Genomic DNA, 14112 nt, shown 5'->3' with positions numbered 1-14112 from the left:
TGCAAAGCAAATGGAACGTTGTTGTCGTCGGAGCTATTGATATTCACCTAGATAAGTAACCAGTGAAATAATTAAGACAAAACAAGTGTCTATCATTATCGGTGCTATGCAGATAAAATTGCCAGGTATAATACTGTGTCAGAATACAAATGCAATAGTATATCGAGTGATAATGATTAACGATACTAATAGGTACTCACATATAAAATAACTAAGAAAGAAAATATAGAAATGCGATAGGCCTTACCGAAATGAAAATGTAAGGATAACCAGGCGCGTGCGACAAACGGAGAACAAGCACAGATACATAATACCTAAACATGCCTTGTAGGAAAAAAACAAGGCATGAAGAGCTACGAAAAGTGTAATAACTAAAAAGTGCTAAAATATGCCGCAGTATCATGAGTATGACAAAAGAGAGGTACCTTAAGTGGATATATGCAGCACTGTTGCGATTGCATCACAAAGTAACCATAGCTCCGGCTACAGATATAAATAAAACTATATACATCAGCAGATCACGATGTTTGTAAACATGAAGTTAATGCCAATAGCATATTACATTAAACTCCTACTGTATAGCTACAGAAAGACCTTTTCGTAATATGAAAGCATTATAAATAAATTTACTAAGCTTCAATAAAACTGAACGTTGAGTATTATGCATTAGTTGAGTACATTTGTATACACTAGGTCGACGATACTAATATGGCTTGATATACAATTTCCTAATAGTGTCATATACTGGACATTTAATAATTAAATGGTACTCATCTTCTATATCGCCGCTATTACACAATAAACAATATTTTTGGTTATGATCAACCCTGGTAGCGCCATAACGGCCAGATTCGATTCTTAATTGATGCGATGAAAGGCGAAGACGAGAAAATGCAATTCTAAGTTTAGGCGATAAGAAATCTAAATAGTTTTCAAATCCAAATGTGGTTTTAAACAACTTATATGAACATAAGCATCTGCTATTGTTAATACCATTGTAACAATTTTGTACAAAGTTTTCAATCACTCTATACTTGAATACAATATGGAACGTATTAAGATCCACAATATCTGGATTAATCCGTACATACGAAAACCCGTTACTATCCAATAATTGTTTAACGTTAGATGCCCAATTCGTTTTACCCATTTCAGTATCACTTACTAAAGAACAATATAAACTTTGTATAAAAATATTATCAGACTTAACAACCTTAACCAGTATTTTATAATACGTACATATCTGTTTACATATAATGGGTATCTGCCTAGTTCGCTATAAATACCATAATTACAAGTAGATGTCTTAACATGAAGAAACAATTTACAAAATTTCATATGAATTATTTCAATTGGTTTTGATTTTCCAAACCCCATATCTCACTGGCATAACATAATGTTGACGTAACAAATGAGTCAAATAATTGCAAAACAGTACTAGGTTTAAGAGATAATTTACTAATATTGTTTAGTAGAACGTTCTTAGCTTTAGGGCCCTTTCCAGCAATTGTTTCTTGATTTGATAGAAATGTACCAGTATAATTAAACACTGTTCCTAAGTAGTTATAACTGTCAACGACTTCGAGGGTCTTATTGTCATAACACAAAACTTCATTACATCTAACTGGCCCACGCTTTCTAAAAACAACTATTTTACTTTTATCTAGGTTAACTTGTAAACCACAGTTTACACAATATTCCTTTAACAAATTTAAACGATTTTGTAAACCCTCTGGATTCTTATCAATAATGTCCATGTCATCGGCGAACAACAATAAAATAAAAGTAAACTCATATAAATTGAAGCCGTTGTCGACACCGTCAATCAAAGATAACTCTATGTCTTCTAGGAAAAGAGAAAAAAGAACGGGCGAAATTACTTCCCCTTGTTTTAAGCCCAATGAACATTAAAAAAATCCGAATACGTCTTACACCCCCGTATACAGGAATGGCGAAACACATTTATCCAGAAGAATAACAACTTGACAAAGCTTTTACTTTAGATTTAGAGGCGTCATTTTTATGGTAATTTAGAAACAAAAATATGTGATGGAAGGCACGATTTCAATTTTCTCCAACACGGACGAATGTATCTCTCGATCAACAGCATACAGTGTCTATCCATCACAGCGTTTTGTTAGAGATTTTTTAAGGCGAATTTCAGTCATAGGAACTTTATATTGCCAAAAAGGGTTTTCAACATGGAAACCGATATCACAAACCACGGAAGCCTTTTACTAAATTTTACAACAGATCGTCCAAACCTTTAAAGAAAAATAACACAACCCTTAAAATGCATCCAGCAACTTCGGGAATGTAGTTTATAAAATACTGAAAATTAACCATATGCTTATTTTAATTCTGTAAGAAAAAATACTAAAAGAGGTTACAATGCGATAATCATAAAGCACGGTGCATGTTTGGTGACTGACCTCTATACAGTTAGTCGGTAAGCATGCTTTTCTTCTAAATGCTACAAAAATCTGAGGGACTAGAATTTTGTCGTGCAACTTGCCTAGTGGTGCCGTTAAAAGGAAGGCGAATTATTTTACTCACACTGTTTTGTCGAACTTGTTCAAAATGGTTTAAGTGCCATTTTTATATCTTTCATGATTAAAATGTACTTTTTATAGATATTTGAAGCAGCCAGTTCGCTTTCTCTTCCATCTACAGTTTCTGCTAATGGCAGGCTTACTTTGTGATGTGTGGCTCAGGCTACCAACGTTGTGCTCTTACGATTCCTGGAAGTATTCTCTTACCATTTGATTTTTAATGAAATGTATGTCAAATTTGAAAATAAATTATCTGGTTTAAGAATTAGGTCAAATGAGAGATACAGGGGCCTTAATGGGCCGCTTGTCAATAACTTTATTTGTCATTACTCTTTGTAAATCATAAGAAAGGTATATAAACGTCTATATCTTTTCTATTTATAGCAAACAGTCTTGACATTTTAGCAAGGAAAAAGTCAGGGTCGCTTTTTTATGACTAAGTATGTTCATAACACATCAAATCAGCCAGCAATCTCGTTGAAAATGTAATAATGAGTACCTAATTTTTATGAAGATTCTTTACAAAGCATTGAATGCAACCAAGCAAAAAAACATCAAATTGAGTGTGTCTGTTTATGATAAGTAATGAAATTTGCAACACAAGCCTCGCCACGCAGTCCCAACTTATGCGGATCTCTTTTATTAGGGTAGAGTGAATGGACTACATTGCCCATAAGAACCAGTAATAATAATAATAATAATAATAATAATAATAATCAGTACATTCGTCCTGAAACCATTATCTAATATACAAATTATATTTTTAATGCCATCCTATACACAATGAAGTTATCTCCAGAAATGTTCGTATATTAAGAAACTACAGAAAAATCAAAGTAATAGTGTATACAAAACTATTCTGTATGTTTGCTCTTTAGCTTATTGCATTATGAAAAATACTGTCCGCTTATTATGTTACGGTTGTTTGCTAATAGTAAACTGCGTATGCTTTATGCGGAAAATACGTATACAGTACGTAAATTGTATCAACTTTTCTGACTAATATTCGTAATTCTTTATTTCCTTATTTTCGCAAAGTACCTCCATGGCCGAGTTATTAGGATCGCTTGCCCATTACCTGTGTAGATTTAGTCCTGCTCAACCACTACCATGTTAAATAAATGAAAGTAAGTTCTAGTATTACCAGTAGTAAATTGTATCCAACTTTTGAATTCTGCCTAATAACGGCATGCAATAAATCTACAGTCCTCTTATAGAGATAGTACATGTACCTATTTTTTTCAAAACATAAGTTTGAAGCTTTGAAATATAAGCAAATGTCCATATATCTCCCAAAATACATATATTTATAATATTTTAAACAAAAGTGCATAGTTATGAGCATTCAATATTTTTATATAAAAGAAAATTTTGTGATCAAGGAAATGTAACTCTTCTTGGACATGTAGAGCAGAAACATCAAAAGGACATAGTATATTTGGAAAACACGTTTTTTCGTTCGCGTCGTAGTTAATCACTCACGCTTTCTTGCTTTTTATCCTTATTTCTTAGAAAATTATTAAATAGATTTAACTTTCTTCTTTAATGTATCTTCAAAACATTTTTTTAAAGTGAGCAATATGTTCGTTTTACTTGCATTTAAAAAAAAAAACTTACTGCAGTACTCCTCATTTCGGCATTTTTTAAGGAAAACTTATTTTGCTTAAAAATTTTATTCTCATGGATAGTGTTGAAATACAGATAAAAAGCTGAAACTGTGTTCCTTAAATAGACTACTCAGAATTAGCTGCTCAGAACTACGTACTTTCAAGATAAAAGCTATTAATTTTGCACGTTAACTGACATATAACGCCATGTGTCGATGAAGTCATTTTAACGCAACAATGTTTTGTAGCGTTACCATATTATGGAAAGCCGGCGCGCCATGCGTTTTGCGAAATGCGAATGCTTTATGCGAAATGGTTTTTGCGTTTTGCGAAATGCTTTATGTGAATTGCACAATGTGTTATGCTTTCTGTTAAATGCAAATTGCTTTTTGGTAAATGCTTAATGCGTAATGCTTCATGTGAAATGCTGAATGCGAAATGCGTCTTGCTTCTTGCTAAATGCTTTATGCGGCATGCAAATGCGACGTGCCACCACGCGTGAATTTGTTACTATTTATAGTGATGCTTGCTAATTATAGTATCATAGAGGTTTAAGTTTCGACCAATCAGATATAGCAATTGTCGGTACTGCCGTACATGGGGATTTCCGTAAATTTCCGCGCCAAACTGTCATGGAAGCCGCATGTAAGACGTGTGGTGCGTGTGGTGCGTCCCTAAGTAAATTTCCTGCAGCTCACTTTTGTCCCCATTGTGGGGCAAAAGTGATGAGAAAGAAAACCTGTCTGAGATGCAATTTCACTTGCGAAATGGAATACAGGTTTTGTCCACAGCGGAGGCACCGGCAACAGTAGCAGACACAAAAGAAGGAAGAGCAACTGTATCCAATGTCGACCCCTTCATATATCGACCCCTCTGTAGTTCTCCTTTCTATTTACATAAAGTACCACGTTAATTGCAATACAAATATAATGCAGTTAATGACGTCATCAAATCTCTACTCGCACATTTTTGCTGTTGGTAGAAGTTTTAAAAAAAAAATGTTGAAAATTGTCGTCGTCAGTAAGTTGAGTGTGATCTTTTTATGGTCTGTAGTTGCTTTGTGCTCAATTATAGAAATTCCAGTTTCCACTGACTGCATGAAAAACATTACACGGATACGTTTTATCACTTACCTGTACTGTATACATTTGTCATTTTAAATTTGCTTGTAACAGCTTTTTGGTCTTTACAGTATATAATAATTTAATGTACATTGACTTATATTCCAGGTGAATGTCCTAGTCTACAGGCTGTTAAAGAAAAACTGAGCCAGATAAGAGGGAGACGATTGGGGTTTTTAACCCTGCCAAAGAAGAGTTAACACAAGAAACTGCTGAAAATGCATTTTTGCGAGTGATGATAAGATAAACTCTGTGCTTTCAGACGGCGACATATGCAGCTGGACTTAACAATATTGCAATATGTACAACAAAGCAACATAAATGCGAACCTGTTATTTCTTATAAACTTCTGCAGTCAGTGTTACAAATGTTCACTGGAACAAGTAAAATACCGGCCAGATGTTTTATTCTATAATTAAATGAAAAAGTTCCATTCAAGTTTAAAGCCTGTAGAAGATAGCACTCTGTAAAGAGAGTGCATAAGTTGGCTATATCATCATACATATTTGGCAAGTTGTTTGGAGAATTATTTTGGAAAAACTTAAGTATGCGGAAGACTGACTACTGTACTGGGTCCTAATTTTTAAGGGTCATAATAAAAAGAAATACTTGGTTTACACTGAATTTAACACATGAACAGCTTACCAGTTTTGTAAATAAGTTTTTTTCAGTCACTGGCATGGTCAGTCATAACCCCCGACCCTCCCCGCCCCCCCCCCCCCCCTGAATTTTTTTCTTCTTAAAAATCTTTAGCCCCCTTCCAATAAGGACCACCCATCCCTCTCCGAAAAAAAATGTATAATTTACATGTTTTAGCCCCTTCAATTTTTTAGCCCTTTTTTCTCTTCCCCCGCCAAAAAAAAATGCTTATTTTTTCAATTACAATTTTTAGCCTTTTTCAAAACAATTTATAACACTTGTCATCTTTCACTCTACTAACTTGGAACTGGGGGGGCATTTCAGTCACGTTTAGTGATAGTTCTAGTTAGAATTAGTAATGAAATGATGTATTCATATTTTTAGAACACACTTTTGAAGCCGACTGGTAAGTCATCCTACCTGTTGATTTGTGGAGTGAAGGAGTGGAGAGAAGATGGGTGGGTGCAACTTCAAGGAATGTCAAATCCATACAGTGCTGTCAAAGTAAGTTTAAACCGAGAAGACAGGTATTCTGACGTCATTGAAAAACTGAGAACAGAATTCAATATCCATGACAAGGACTTAGTTCTGGTTGATATGTCAAACAACAGTATTAGCAACGATGACAGATTTAATGTGTACAATTACGTACAGTCACACAAAAAGTATGTAGGATCTACAAGAATTTATCTTGGTATTAAGAGGAAGACCACTGAACGATGCATTGAGATAGGCAGTCCTTCATTCACTGAAAGGAGAGGTGACAAGGAGGAAGACAGAGTTTCTCAAGAAAGAGTTGCTACTACACTCACGGAGAAAAGAGATGTCAAAAGAACAAGTACCATCAACAAGGAAGACAGTGTTTTTCAAGAAATAGTTTCTATTGCATGCATAGAGAAAAAAGATGACAAAGGAGAAAGTGATATCAACAAGGAAGACAGTGTTGAACAAGAAGTAGTTGCTACTGCACTCACAGAGAAAAGAGATGACAAAGGAGAAAATGATATCAACAAGGAAGACAGTGTTGCACAAGATATAGTTGCTACTGCACTCACAGAGAAAAGAGATGACAAAGGAGAAAATGATATCAACAAGGAAGACAGTGTTGCACAAGAAATAGTTGCTACTTCACTCACACATAAAAGAGATGACAAAAGAGCAAGTACAAAGGAAGACAGTGTTGCAGGAGCTGCCTTCACTTTGGACAGCTGTCAAGCTACTGCACAGATGAATTTGTTACAGAAAGCTAGAGTGTATTGTGCAAGAACAAGCAGAGTTTATAATGAAAGAAGCAACAGAGGGAGACTGTGGTGATCTGGGTCAAATTGACACCAAGTTGTATGTACCAGTTTATGCAAGGAATCCAAAGCTGAAACTGTTTCAAGACTTAAAAGGTGTTAAGTATGAAGTGGAGAGCGGATTTGGTACTTTTTTGTGCATACCACATGCTGATATGGCTGAATTCGAAGAGTATGAGAAAGCTTTTGATGGAGAGAATTTGTTCATAGCAGATTCAGCTTTACTGTATTTTCTGCAGTATGTTGCAAATGTTGCTTCTGGTAAAGTCTTTGTTGACGCTTACAGTGATGAAGTATTTAAGCTCTCACAAGAGTTGGCTGATAGCTTCTTGCAGTGGAAAGCAAACATTTTGAACACTAATCAGTAGATATGCTGTATCCTGAAAACATGCTGAAAACTTTGCTTTGTGTTAAATACTGGTATTGAAACATCATTGTTCTTTTTACCATTGCTCCCATTAGATCAAAGTACTGAGAAGCGAGCTGTTTAATAGTTATAATTATACAGTTAATTTTTTCTTGCAATGTTTGGTTCTTTGTTTTCTTACAAAGTTTGGTTCTCAAAGTTTTTAGCCCAAAGTTTTTCTTTTTATAATCCAAAGTGACTGAATTTATGCCATATGATTTCTTTGTTGTCAATTTTTATGCTTCCCTTCTTTGTCACCGTTTTCAAATACAAATGTATAATGCATACAGTTACCTTAAAGTTACAGTTACCTTAAACCAGTTTCTGTTAAGTCTTTAAGCAATAAATAATATTGTTTAAACGTTTTCTTTGAATTGTATTATTCTCCCATTTTATTGCCGAAGGATATCAGTGTGAGCCAATTGAGAAATGGTGTTTTAATGTAACAAGGCAATCTTGTGATAAAGTTGTGCCAATTGCCTAATACTTTGTACAGTATGAAAAAGTTTGACTTCTTTTAGGGAGGTGTGAGTAAATTTAATAGAAACTATATATAATAATTATAATCTTTTATTTTCGTTGATATCGTTTATAACATACACAAATTTCGATGTTACGATTTTTATCAAAATCCCTCCATGCACAAAGACGATATGCCTCGGAGAAAGCAATTCTTGAATTTGAACATTGACCTCTAAGTGTGACATTGACCTCATGGTGGTGTACAACTGTGCCAAGTTATATCAAAATCCTTCCATGCATGAAGAAGGAATGCCCCGGACAAAGCCTTTCTTAAATTTGACCTTTGACCTCTGTGTGACCTTGACCTTAGATCTAGGGACCTGGTTCTTGTGCATGACAGGTCGTCTGATTGTGGTGAATATTTGTGCCAAGTTATATCAAAATGCCTCCATGCCTGGTGAAGATATGCTCCGGACAAAGCCATACTTGAATTTGACCTTCAACCTCTTAGTATGACCTTGACCTCATGATGGTGTACAACTGTGCCAAGTTAGAACAAAATCCCTCTATGCATGAAAAAGATATGATCCGGACAAAGCCATTATTAAATTTGACATTTGACCTCTAAGTGTGACCTTGACCTTAAACCTAGGGACCTGGTTCTTGCGCATGACACTCCGTCTGGTGATGGTGAACATTTGTGGCAAGTTATATCAAATTCTTTCCATGCATGAAGAAGATATGCTCTCCGGACAAAGTCTGTGGACGACACCCGCTAGAACACCAGCCCGCCCGCCAGGGGCGTTTATGGCAAGCCAATTGTCCAATAATTACGTGAACCTTAGTTCACGGTCGAAAAACTAGGATTAACGACCGATAAACTAGGTTTTTCCAACGTAAAACAAGGTTTTTCGAATACTAACCTTTATTTTCGAGCGAAAACATAGGATAACACCGTGAACAATAGTTCACGCTCGTAAATGTAGGTTCACGATTGTAAACCCCAGTTCACGGTCGTAAACATAGCTTTACGTTCGTAAACTATGGTTTAAGAGCGTGAACCGGGGTTTACGACCGTAAACATGGGATAACGATCGTAAACATAGGATAACGACCGAAACTCATAGTTCAATCGAGAAACTTAGTTTATCAAATGTAAACCAAGGTTCACGGTCGATATATTAGGATTATACAATCAACAATGAATTTCGGGCGTGAACATAGGTTTACGGCCATGAACCTATGTTTACGACCATGAACCATAGTTTACGGACATGAACCTATACTTTCGAGCGTGAACCTATGTTTACGAACGTGAACTTAAGTTTACGTTCGATAAACCAGGTTTTTCAAATGTAAAACCAGGTTTTTCAAATACTAAACTATATTTTCGAGCGAAAACATAGGATAACGTCGTAAACCATAGTTCACGCTCGTAAACGTAGGTTCACGTTCGTAAACCCAAGTTTACAGTCGTAAACATCGGACAACGACCGAAATTCATAGTTCAATCGAGAAACCATGGTTTACGATTGATATACTAGGATTATGAAATCAACTATCAATTTCGGACGAAAACCTATATTTACGGTCGTGAACCTATATTAACGAGCGTAAACCTAGGTTTACGGCCGTGAACTACAGTTTACCTTCGTAAAACCGTGTTTATCGATTTGTAACTATATGGCAAGCCAATTGTCCAATAATTACGTGAACCCTAGTTCACGGTCGAAAAACTAGGATTAACGATCGATAAACTAGGTTTTTCCAACGTAAAACTAGGTTTTTCAAATACTAACCTATATTTTCGAGCGAAAACATATGATAACGCCGTGAACCATAGTTCACGCTCGTTAATGTAGGTTCACGATTGTAAACCCCAGTTCACGGTCGTAAACATAGGTTCACATTCGTAAACTATGGTTTACAATCGTGAACCGGGGTTTATGAGCGTAAACATAGGATAACGATCGTAAACATAGGATAACGACCGAAACTCATAGTTCAATCGAGAAACCTAGTTTATCAAACGTAAACCATGGTTTACGGTCGATATATGTAGATTATAGAATCAACAATGAATTTCGGGCGTGAACATGGGTTTACGGCCATGAACTTATGTTTACGGACGTGAACCTGTGCGTGAACCTGTTTACGACCGTGAACCATAGTTTACGGTCGTGAACCTATATTTTCGAGCGTGAACCTATGTTTACGAACGTGAACTTGGGTTTACGAGCGTGAACTTAGGTTTACGTTCGACAAACCATGTTTTTCAAACGTAAAACCAGGTTTTTCAAATACTTACCTATTTTTTGGAGCGAAAACATAGGATAACGTCGGAAACCATAGTTCACGCTCGTAAACGTAGGTTCACATTCGTAAACCCAAGCTTACGGTCGTAAACATAGATAACGACCGAAATTCATAGTTCAATCGAGAACCTAGTTTATCGAACGTAAACCTGGGTTCACGAGCGTAAACTATGGTTTAAGCCCGGTATCTGATGTTTTCACTCGAAAATATAGGTTAGTATTTGAAAAACCTAGTTTTACATTCGAAAAACCTAGTTTATCGATCGTTAATCCTAGTTTTTCGACCGTGATCCGGGGTTCACGTAATTATTGGGACAATTGGCTTGCCATAGGCGTTCCCATAATACGTCCCGTTTTTCAAACGGGCGTACAAAAAGTCGAATGGCATGCAGTTCTATATATGTTGTTGATTTAGTTATTAAGATCTAACAAATGATTAAAATGATTCACTATACACCTTGCAATGGAAATGCACCTTCGTCCTTTAATCACTTTCATAAATAGCTAAAATTAGCTTTGAAAACAGATCATAAGCATCTTTGAATATTAAATATTCTTGTTCAACCTTACCTCCTGACCAATAACCCATACTGTCTTCTCAACCTCTTCCATATCTGCCCTACCCCTAAGTTTCTGCTGACACCAGTAACTTCATTCTTTATTGTGGCAATGATGAGATCGATGTTTGATTCCTCTCCTTTACTGCGAAGTTTAAGGTATCGTAGATGACGCTGTATTGTTCTAACGCTATTAAATCAAAAATAACACTGGTAAATCTCGTTTTCTACTGTCAATCTACTTGGTTTTAACAGACCTACGAACATTGAATACTCTATGTATTTATGCATTCAAAATATGTAGGCAGTGGTTATCTGTATGGTCCCATAAGAATAGCAACTATCAGCTAAATGTGTGGCACGTGACTAGGCATGCTGAAGGCAGACAGCAGTTGGTCAATGGCTCCATTTTATTGTTTAGACGGTAGCTTCAGCTTTTCAGTTTCAATGTAGTAAATTTTGTATTTGAAATACCAATACATGTACTAATAAATAAACTGTAACAACACTTACCTTTTCCAAACCCCATGCTGCTGCTATTTCTTTACTGTTGTAACCTTTTCGGAAGTAGTATGTAAGCATGTCCTCAAATCTATCCATGGTTTTACAAGTTCTCATTAAGGGTGCATTAAACATTTTTCAACTCTCCCTGACCTCCCAACCAAAAATTATTTATCCAACTCTTTGAAAGAATCCGAAAATAGACAAATATCCCATCACATTGCCAGGTACAAAAAAAAATACAGACAATAAATATGCCATTTATTTCTTTCATGATCTATTCAGCAATTCATATAGCTATATGAACTTAAAGCGAAAACTTTGGCGCTTCTATGAGTGCCATTTTCCAACATTGTGACAGTCAACAGCAATGTAAACAAAAATGCAAATGCACATTTTACACCATGTCTGCAGTGTGCACCCCCACTAAGAATACTTTAATCAAAGGCCTGAAGGGCCTGAGTCGGCTAATGATTGATGTACTGACAGTATAGTCTACCAGTTTCAGTTTAAAGAAAATACAATTTAATGTTTCGCCGATTTGTTTATTTCTCGAAAAATAAGAATTAAAATCATTTTTAATATCAGTAGTAACTAAACAAACCAGTAAGAGCTTCTTCTTCCGATAATTTATCCGTTTACTGACTGCAAAATTCAACCCACGCAAAGTTTATAGAAATCATACGATGCGTGTTTACGTTCAATGTGGGAGAATTAAGGCTGATCGGCTTTGTTACCTAACGCATCCAGACGATTCAGATTTTGTTTTTAAAAAAGCATTGTGTGCGTTTCTGTAATTTTATATACGTTTTTATACGCTTAGAAATTATTAGACATGCGTATTTGCATAATTTCTATACGTAATTTACGCTTATACGCATCTTATCTGGAGCCCTGTGGAACTATTTTTTGTCTTTCGCTGGATGTTACCCAAGCTTTGTAAGCCTGCGCAATTCTTAAAATGCACATTTATGCTTAATGAGTTACATTCGAGTATTGCACAATTACAAGTCATAACTATGACAGATTACATCGTATATTGGTCATAGCAAAGGGAATTGACACAACTTAACTTCATTCATGCAGTGAACTGTTTGAACTTGGAGAAATCTAATGGAACTACATCCCTTCACGTGTTATTCGGTCCATTTAGAGAATCGCTGAACAGCAAGGACTCGTCAAAAGGCTTTCAGCCTTTAGCCGACTCAAAAATGACCTAGCAACTGGTACGATCCATGCAGGTGTTTCACTATCGTAAAATGTTTGTACCCCCTGAAAGGTAAGCAAAAAGCATAACTGATTGCGGAATTCGCATTAAGCACTTAGCAAAAAGCAATTCGCATTAAGCATTTAGCAAAAAGCAATTCGCATTTAGCAAAGAGCATAACACATTGTGCAATTCGCATAAATCATTTCGCAAAACGCAAAATCCATTTCTCATAAAGCATTCCGCATGCGGCATTGCGCATTTCGCATTTAACTTTAACAAAACGCATGGCCCGCCGGCTTTCCATATTTCTACGGTAATTTATTCATTACTAAACCATCAAGCATTGGATCAGAAACAGTTCAATGAATTTGTGTCAGAAGAATGAATATACAAACACATTTATTTTGTCGTAAAAGTTGTTGTAAATTTGTAAATCCTCACGTTAGGTATACTTTCCCTTACGTTGAGAGTAGAGATTTCGTAAAGAAAACATACTTGAATGATGCAGTGAAATTCTATAAACGAACTCAAGCGATAAGATATCTTCCATTTGTAAAATTGTTTGTTATAACTTGACTTTGCTTCTTTGATGTAAACAAGACACCCATCTACTGGCACTGATGATAAAGCCGGACAGAAAATGAGCATTTTTACCTCTAACTTTTTTATTTCTGAAAATTGTTATCAATGGTTGATATCAAAATAAAGCTTAACATTTGCTGAAAACTTAACATAATTCAAATTTATATTTAGCAAGCAAACTCGAACGAAGTGAGGCCCTGAAAGGGGTATGTAAAATGGGGACTGTACGAACGTTGACTGATGATAAATTTTGTCATTTACAAAATTTTCCTGGTAGTATTATATTGAAACTTTCCAAAAAATGCTATAACATTCATTCCGGATCAAATAATGAAAAATGACCTAATGTCAGACCTTTATGTGTTGACAGTGAGCATGCGTAAAAAACTCCCTCTTCCCCAGTAATTTTGGATAAGTATTTTGTTATACAGATAAATGTAAGTCAGTTATTTATTCAGAATATTTACCAATTTTGTTTTTGTTAACACCAGTTGGTGTTGTAAATGGTTGCTATTGTTGCAGGCTTTCCAGTGACTTTTGAAGAAAAAATAGGAGAAAAGTAGGAGCCTCTAACATAAAAAAGTAGGAGAAAAGTAGGAGGAAAGTAGGAATCAGATCATTAAAAGTAGGATCTTGTAACGGTCAACTTACCATTTGATCTTCTAATTACTCACATGTGCCATCATGTAAACACTTGAAATGAACTCATTCTTTGGTGTATGAAGCTGTTTTCATTCTCATCAGGTTCTGAAGTCAATGGAAGTGCTGCCATCAACCTAAAATTTTTTTTTCATTTTATTATTCAAACTGAACATTTTTACATATCATAAATCACAATGTTATATAAAAGCTACTGTTCTAG

The sequence above is a fragment of the Mercenaria mercenaria genome, chromosome 3, assembly GCF_021730395.1.
Source record: "Mercenaria mercenaria strain notata chromosome 3, MADL_Memer_1, whole genome shotgun sequence".
NCBI lineage: Eukaryota > Metazoa > Mollusca > Bivalvia > Venerida > Veneridae > Mercenaria > Mercenaria mercenaria.
This window is presented reverse-complemented; position numbering follows the sequence as displayed.